Raw genomic sequence first — 8152 nt, 5'->3', positions numbered from 1 at the left:
GAGCCCTGCAGTGAAGTAGGAGCGCGAAGAGCTAGGGGGGAATTCGAGAAGGAGCATCCTGAATCAGAATTTAAAAATTGCTTGGTGTAGGGGCCCCAGCTGCGCCTATAAATTATGCACTTGTCATTTATCCAATTTGAGACTTCCTGAAATTTATTTCATTAAGAACCGCAGCAGGGGTTCAGGACACAAAATACAGATGGGCAGGTGGATCCAAGGTTGGGACGAGGAGCAGAGAGGGGAGGGCTGAGCTAAAGGAGAGGGGAGAGGAAAGGACAGGAGAGAACTCAGAAGAGGGGAAATATTCAGGGAGTGAAGACAGGCGTGTGACACAGTGGGATATTTGCACTGAGGTACAGGAGGAGACTTTTGGAAAGGTCTTGAGAAATAATTGCACATAGCTTGCACATAGGGGGTGACAAAGACCTCATGCTGCTGTGGTCAGTTTAATGTCCCTCTTGTGTATTTTCCCCTTTGGCAAATGAGCTAACAGCTAGAGGGCCCTCTAGGTTTTCATCAGTGGCCCATCATTGCAAGAACCTGTAAAATCCTAGACCACCTAGAAAGTGTTTTGCTCTCAGAGTAAGAGTGTTCAAAAGAACCATGTTCCTGTATTCTCTTTATTGCTATTTGGTTCTCTTATCCCTCTCTGCAGGAAGCCTTTACTTTTGGAAACTTTATAATACTATCAAAAGAATTTTTGTTAAGTCCAGAATAAATCCAAGCACATGCTTTGAAAGGCTGCAGCCCTGGCTTCAAGCCTTGGCCTTTCTTTAAGCATCCCTGTCTGGTAAATATTCACTTTGCTCCCTTTGTCTCTGACTTCTATGGCTTGACAAAACATGTCTTACAACATTACTGATAACACATGAGAAATTCTATGTTACATGCCAGTTCTTATATGATTTCTTTATATGCTCCATTTTCTCAAGCAGGCAGGGCAATACATGCTCATAAAGCCTGTGGGGGCACAAATACCTTTAGAGACAGTTACTCAAATCTGAGGTCTTGCACCTTAATTGTGAATCCTTAGAGGGTTCCCATGGTACTGCAAAAGGTGAAAAGATGACACGATTTGAGAGTTACATTCCATCATTGCTATATTCATCTTAAATAAATTATTAACTTTTGGTACACCTACAGCTTGAATACTTCACCTAAATTTCAAATAGGAAAATGAAAATCATGTTCGAAAATAAAGAACTAGCCCTTTTTTTTATATGTCTCCTCGTCTGACAATCCAATCCCAAGTGTTGATCCAATAATACCCAAAGTGTTCCATGTTTTTTGAGATGAAAATAAATTGCAGAAGTGGTCAATCATATTTCAAGTTTTGGAATGTGGCTGAAGAGTTGGTCAGAAGTTTCCACAAGTAGTACCCTAAATGTGAACCAACCTTAAAGAATATTGTATCAGTTTTTATAAGTAATTCTGGTGCCTTTTTTAGTTTGGACTTTTGACTAAAGCCTAGCTGAATAGGCCAAATCCAGAGAGCCTTCTTACAAGCCAAACTTCTGGAAAGGAATCTGGGTACCCAACGTGAGTACCCGGTGAGCCAACCTACCGGGACGGAACACCCGAAACCCTTGCCTATCAAAAAGTAAAGTAAGATATAGAAATAGCTATTTGTAGTTGGAAAACACCCAATGGTGTCTAGGCAATATTTCAGACCAAGCAACTCCCAGTAGCTTCTTGATAAATTCTTGTGTTTTTAGTGATATGGTTTTGTTAAACCTCTGAGGCTTGATTTTCTTTATCTGTCAGCCCTTGTTCTAAGCACCTGACATTGTAGCTCAACATTTATCTTTGATACGAAGTGATAATGATAATAACCCTCAAGTGATTAAAATGTGTTCTTCTTTACCTGCTATATCTTTGAGAATTACCACAGAGTTTCATAATCTTAAATGTGCAGCCACATCACCTAGGCATCTTGCTAAAATGTGCATTCTGATCCAGTAGAGTTTGGATGGGGGCCAAGACTTTGCTTGTCTAGTAATTATCCTTTTGATGTTTGAGCTGCTCCTCCAACCACTAGACACTTAGTAGTAAACCTTTATCTGATCCAGCCTGAGGAGGCTTTGCTACGCCGATTTTAAAATATGGTAGTTGCCCCCATCCAATGACTAAAACCCCATACATGTTTAGAGATTTTGAATTGTGGCTTATGTGTCAGAAGGTGCTGTTCAGAATGCTTTACGTGGATTAGCTCATTAGATGGGAGGGAAGGAGAGAGAAAAGCAGGGAGGGGGGAGAGAGGGAGGGAGGGAGGAAGGAAGGAAGGAAGGAAGGAAGGAAGGAAGGAAGGAAGGAAGGAAGGGGGCATAGGAACTGGAAAATGTGTGCGTTTGGTCTACTCCCTCTACTTCTCCCAAGACCACTTTCTTAATTCAACAGTTGACCTTTCTCTCCTTTGCTGACCTTCCTCTCAGCTCCTTTCTCCCCCCTCCATTTCTCTCACCTTTGTATAGAGTACATAAAGAACATAAAATAAAATACATGGTTTTATTTACAGTGAGGAGTCCCTGGGACAAGAACGGAAAAGCACGGTCTGGTTCACCTTGGTCTGGAGCAGCAGAGAATAGACTCAGTGATCAGCGCTCATTTAGGTTTGAGCCACAGACTCCAGGGAAAGCAAAGACAAGGGTGAATGAATTCTCTTAGGACGGGAAGTAGGAGTGACAAGGATGTGATCAGGTAACACACTTATTATCATCTCTGGTTTACAGGACAATCTGGCCCTGAGTGTCATTGGTGAGTCTGGAAGGGAGAGGAGGAGGACCGTATGCATTGCATCCTGGGGATGGAAGATGGACAGTACCTGCGACCGTGGCGTGTCTACCTGGCAAGTAGACATGGACTCCATAGTGATGCAAACAGATCCAGGGAGTTGACTGAAGTCTTCTCACAGGCTGAGGAGGAGGGTTTGGTGAGAATCAACAACCAGCCTATCATCTAGGGACAGAAGTACATTGAACACTGAAAGACTGAGCAGAATGAATGAACTGAGGAGGAAGAAGGTAAGAGAAAAACAAAAGATTCCTGTCTCATGTATTTTAGTCTTCACTAAGGGCTTGGGGAGGCCACTAGCCAAAAAGTATTACATTCTCGCTAGGATAATGGAAGTTTTCCTTGAAGTTTCCTATAACTTATAGGAGAGGTTCCATAGGGGAGACCGGTTTCAGGACAGTAATTTCTCTGGGACTCTACTTATTAATTCAGTTGGGAGAAACTCAAGGGGCATATTTGCAGTCATTTGAGTCCCTGGAAATAAAGAGTTTGAAATGAGCTTCAGAGGGATGGTGAAATTAAATTTGGTTTGTGCCTGAGGAGAAAGTGGAAAAACCAAGGCTGGAAAGCCTTTGTGGTGATTGCATTAGGCAGCCATGGCTAACGTTTCTGTTCATTCTCCTCAGGCATGAAATCTTGGCTATGAGACACATTACAGTTTGCTTTAAGAGGCTACCACGAGAGATTCCTAGCCCCAATGAAAGCAGCAGGCTGGGAAGTGTTTGGATTGGAAAATGCATATGCGAAGGACAGTTGTGGCAGGGAGCAGATGAGGTTAACTACTGACCAAATACTTTTTTAACTTTTAGAAAGAAGCCGAGATGGTGACCAGCATGGGGAAACTCAGAGATGTGCCAGAGTTGGACTTCACAGCATCATGGAATTAATGTGCAGTAAGCAAGGAAAATGGGTCTAGGAATGGAGGATAAGTTTGTTGCTTTCAGTTAAAAAAAAGAACGAACTATTATATAAGACTCTGCTGAGGAGGAAGATCACCTGTATAGCATACACCCAAGAGCATGATATAATTAATTAGAGGGAAAGCAAAGGAAGTATGGGGGGACCGTGTGCTCAAGATGAATCAGACAGAGGACATGGGACTCTAAACGGTAGGAAGAACAGAAAATGGGCCTTTCAAGAGCAGTTGGGGGAAATAAAGGCATTGTAATTCCGGTTCTGGAAGGGAAAAGGGAAGCAGACAGGGATAACCGACAAGAGCTCCTTCCATAAAACGGATGGATGTGAGAAAAGGAGGCCACTGTCCCCTACTTCAGAAAGGACTGCTTTGTTCAGAAGTAGAGTTCAGTAGATTTCCCTTTGCCCAAGGAAGGAAAAGGTCAAGGGAAACAAATGTAAAATCTGAAAAAATACCATATTAGAAATGTGAACTATAAATAAGTGACATGAGGAAAGGCAATTCTCTAAAGACAGGGGCAAAAGAAACAAAAGGAGATTCAATAGTAAAAGACAAATTGGCCATCAAAGAAGTCTGTAAGCACTGATACATGTGATACAGGTGAAGACAATGCATAATTTAAAGTTGTAACAGGGAGTTAGACTAACCAAGCTTCTGAAGACTGACCGTAGCACCTTGAAGTGAAAAACATCTATGTGAGTGTGTATTTTATAAAAGGAAAAAGACAGTGTAAACGAAAGGGGCTTGGTTACAGATGTCCAGTCAGGAGAGTTGGAAGGGAATATTGATCATTATGGGACTATTCTAAGATGTGATTGGGAGCGATGACAGTACTGAAGAAGAAGCTTTCGTGCCAGACGTGAACAGTGTGATGACCTCTTTAGAGAGAAAGTCTTCCTCGTTTAACAGACTTAGACGTCTTCCTTCTGTGGAACACCCGAGCAGCCTGTTTTCTCTACTTGCTGGGTCATGGGAGAGTAGCTGAATGACTAACATGATGCAAACAGATAACTTTTTAAACGAGCTTTCAAATGTATTCACTTTTAATAAAATATTACTCACCTAATTACCCAGGCACATGATGATTGTGGAGAAAAATGAACTTCAGATAAGTCACAGACATGCAGAAGCACATACAACTGCACCGGAGGAAAAAAAGAAAAAAAAGATGAAGAATTCTATACCCTTGGGCAGCTAATGTCAACACTGACTCACCCAGAGACTTCCCTCTTCCATTATATTCATAGAAAAATATATTTATACCTACATTTTAAATTGGCGTCATAGCTTATATACCTGTCTGCATACATATTATGTATGTTGGTGTGTGTACATTTCTTACCCAGTTTTAAATGGTGACACAATACCAGTGAAATCTTTGCTACAGGAAAGGAGTGAAATCCAGTTTTCTAGGATTACTAAGCAGGAATGGTTGGCACAACAACAGAGGACTGGACATCATCCTGAGAGACACTAGTACACGGATGAAAGGATCTGGTCTCCTTACCAGGTATCATGGTGCATTAGTTAAGCTTAGATTGGGGATCTGAAACAGGCCAATAAAAATGTTGTCTTCTAAGAACTGACAAATATGAAGCTCTTACCCCTTAAATTATTGTGAAAAAAATATAAAGGAATTGAGCCAAGGGCAAATATCATGCACCTAATCAATACCCATCAAATGGAAGTTGCTGGATTTGATTATGAAGATATGAAAAAACTTATCAAGAAGCTACAGGAAGAACATGGCCACGTAGAAAGGTTTGATTATATATATATATATCAAGAACTTCTAATTAAAACCAAAGCAGGAAACATAGCAGTTCTCCCAAAGAAGCATGTGAGGAGAAAGTACCCCGAGGCATAAAATGCCTTGTAGAAAAAGATTTGGAAAAGAGATGGCTGAAATTATTGACTGTAAGAAGCACATGCAAGGAGCTGCAGACATGATGGGGATTTAAATAAAAATTAATTGAGCATTATTAAAAAGAAAAGGAAGCATCCCAATGTCCTAACCATGGGTATAATGTCTTTTTGTGAGGGCATAAGTAAAGGAGACAGAAGGGCGTGCCAGGCTGGAAACAACATCGTAGGCAAGAGGAGGAAGGAGTAATGGAAGAGGATAGAAAATATCAGAAATTGATTTTTAAATTGCTTTTGGAAATCATTGGTGAGGGGATAAGTACGAAATGCATACAGAAGTCCCACTTAAGAAAAGTCAACGGTAACAGCAGAAATATTAAGAGAAAATATTACATATGGAAAATAAGTGTCAGAACACAAAAACTCTACTTTGCTAAATTATGGATTATGAGTAAGTGGAATCCATTAGACCCATCCTATTGAAGATAGGAGAGCTATTCCAGTACCTTCTCTATAATGGCATCAAATTGAGAAGACTGGGAGGGAATCGCAAATCGGTTTGCTCTAGCCCGTTCCCCTTGCCGAAAAAGTCACCTAAGGGGGCTTCCCGGTTCAGCCAGGGTAAGCAACCCGTGTCTCAATACCATACTCACTTTTTCTTGATAATCAGTCCCAACTTGACCTTGCTTTATGTGCGGGGTGTGTATGTGAACTTGACACCTGAGGCATCAAGTTAGTGTAAATCTTATGAGGGGGAGGATGAGCCCCAAATTAGCCATTTTCCATTCTTACTCAGTCTTAAAATGTTGCCTTTCCAAACTCGGCAATTTAAAGTGCATCAATAACTTCTCTTCTACTGTGAGATTTGTTTCCAATAGGGACAACCAACAAGATGAGCTATTTTCAACATAAATATGGATTTGTTTGCAAGAATGGAAAAAACGCTACTATCTGAACACTGGAACTCAAATCCTGGCTACACAAATATCTAGCTGTAAAGTGTAGAATAAACACTGAATTCAAACTATGGCTCTCCTACTGCCTGGAGCTGGACACAACCTCCTGTGTACAGCTTCTTTGTTTGTAAATTGGGATTACTCCTTTCTATACGTATCTTTTTTTTGTTGGGATATTTGAGAATTTTGTAATGGATTTTAACTTTGAGCTATTTGAAAAAGTCAGGGCTCCCTGATTTTGAACAGGAACCTTGGTGACGGGGTGGGTTCCGTGTTGGGCAGCAAACCCCAAGCTCAGCCCTTTGAAACCACCAGATGCTCCGGGGGAGGAAGAAGAGCCTTTCCACTCCTGTAAAGGGTGTTGGATACCCATAGGGGCTGTCCTATCCTGGCTCATAGGCTCACTATGAGTCGGAATTTACACTATGGCAGTGAGTTTATTTTTCATTTATCTGAATTTTAGGGGATGCTGTTTTTAAATCAGGTGCTTTGCAACAAAATTCTTTAGGTATTTGAGCCAGTCAATTATGTACTCTTTATATAGCATCTATTATAAAAATTTGCCTAAGTACTCATTTTCACTCTTTGCTACATAAATACTTAATAACATGGGATCTGGATCATTAAGCTATTCCAAGAGTCTTCTGAGACATAGGGAAGTGGATACTAGGAGTCTTTTTGTAATTAAAGAGAAAAATCTCTTTAATCACTATTTCATCGCTATAAAAATAAGATTTCCATCAGACTTCAGGTTGCATAGGACTTAAATATTCTCCCTGTGTTGAAATTTTTCAAGACCTTTTATAGGAGTTCCAAGTCTCCTTCTGCAAACCCTGTTGTTCTGTCAAGACAGTCCTTCTCTTAGCCACATCCGCTACGGTAACTCTGGCTTCTGCACCCTATTCAGGACATCGCCCCTCCTTACACTGTCCCCTCTGCTTTGTCAATTGTAGTCACCATTCGAGGCCTCTGAAGGGCTTGAAAGACTATTGAAATGTAGAAGAGGGTTTCAAAAAGTTCATGGAAAATTACATTATCTTCCAATTCCACTTTTCCATGGACTTTTTGTAATCTCCTCCTCCGTAAGTAGCAGCATATATGTAATGAACCAAAGTGCCATGGGTGGGAGGGGAACCTGCTTCTTTACTTGTAAAAGGTCACAGTCACTGAAAATCCTATGGCACACAGTTCTACTTTGATAAACATAGGGTTACAATGAGTCAGAAGTAACTTTACAACAATGGATTATATATACACATAGACATATATTTATATATATGAGTATGTGAGTCTATATTTATGAGACACTATATTCAACGCCAATAATAAAATGTTTTGGGACACATTGTAACTTCCTATAATATTCAAAGCATATATGGGATTGCTTTATTAAATGCTCAAACTCTCTTTCCTCTGTCTTTGCCTGGGATGAAGCCTGCTGGTTTGCAATCAACATCCTTAGGACAGCATTAGAGTGAGACCGATGAGGAAAAGGATAGCTCTACTATCTACTATCTTTTATTACATGCTAAATGACATCTCTTCCAAATATTCTCTTCTCTCAAATTTTTGAGAAAACAGAAATATGTTTTTAAAAGTAGAATTACTGCTTTTTCATATGTTGTGT

This window comes from Echinops telfairi, unplaced genomic scaffold (assembly GCF_000313985.2).
Source record: "Echinops telfairi isolate 266 unplaced genomic scaffold, ASM31398v2 ScPeMD7_7421;HRSCAF=8459, whole genome shotgun sequence".
Classification (NCBI taxonomy): Eukaryota; Metazoa; Chordata; class Mammalia; order Afrosoricida; family Tenrecidae; genus Echinops; species Echinops telfairi.
This window is presented reverse-complemented; position numbering follows the sequence as displayed.